The sequence below is a fragment of the Bactrocera latifrons genome, unplaced genomic scaffold, assembly GCF_001853355.1.
Source record: "Bactrocera latifrons isolate USDA-ARS-PBARC rearing strain unplaced genomic scaffold, ASM185335v1 scaffold_1254, whole genome shotgun sequence".
NCBI classification, from domain to species: Eukaryota; Metazoa; Arthropoda; class Insecta; order Diptera; family Tephritidae; genus Bactrocera; species Bactrocera latifrons.
The window spans coordinates 40,844-41,765 of record NW_017534691.1 but is presented as its reverse complement, the minus strand read 5'-3'; positions in this window follow the sequence as shown (position 1 = coordinate 41,765).

The window sequence follows — 922 nt, the reverse complement described above, 5'->3', positions numbered from 1 at the left end:
AAAGCTCTTCACATTATCTAATCAATGTTCTTCGATTTCACTCACCTCGTTCAAATAGTTTAGCCTGCATTTTTTGTGAACACTATTGCCACGCCCCCGGGAAGAGTAGAAGAAATGTAGAAGGCTTTCCTAAAAACTCTTCAAATTATCTAACCATAGCTTTTTATTTTACTCAACTCGTTCAAATAGCTTAGCCGCAAGAGCGTGTTCAAAGTTGAAACAAAAATGTGATTTTTCTTAAAAACGTACATTTTTGTGAGCAGTATTGCCACGCCCTCGGTAAGAACAGGAGGGAAGTTGAAGGCACTTCTGAGAACTCTTCAAATTATCTAACTAATGCTTTTTATATAACTAACCTTGTTTCAATAGTTTAGCCGCTAGAGCGTTGCAAATTTGAAACAAAACTGTGATTTTCCTCAAAAACCTACATTTTTGTGAACACTATTGCCACGCCCCTGGTGAGAACAGGAGTTAGGTCGGAGGCTGATCTGAAAGCCCTTCAAATTATCTAACTAATGCTTTTTATTTGCCTCACAGCGTTCAAATAGTTTAGTCGCTAGGGCGTTTGTACAGTTGAAACAAAAATGTGATTTTTCTAAAAGACCTACATTTTTGTGAACACTATTGTCACGCCCCTAGTAAGAAAAGAAGAGAGGTAGAATGCTTTCCTGAAAGCTCTTTAAATTATCTAACCAATGTTTTTTTTTACTCACCTCGTTCAAATAGCTTAGCCGCAAGAGCGTGTTCAAAGTTGAAACAAAAACGTGATTTTTCTCAAAAACGTACATTTTTGTGGGAGTACTACTACCACGCCCCCGGTAAGAACAGGAGGGAAGTTGAAGGCACTTCTGAGAACTCTTCAAATTATCTAACCAATGCCTTGTTTCAATAGTTTAGCCGCTAGAGCGTTGCAAAACTGAAA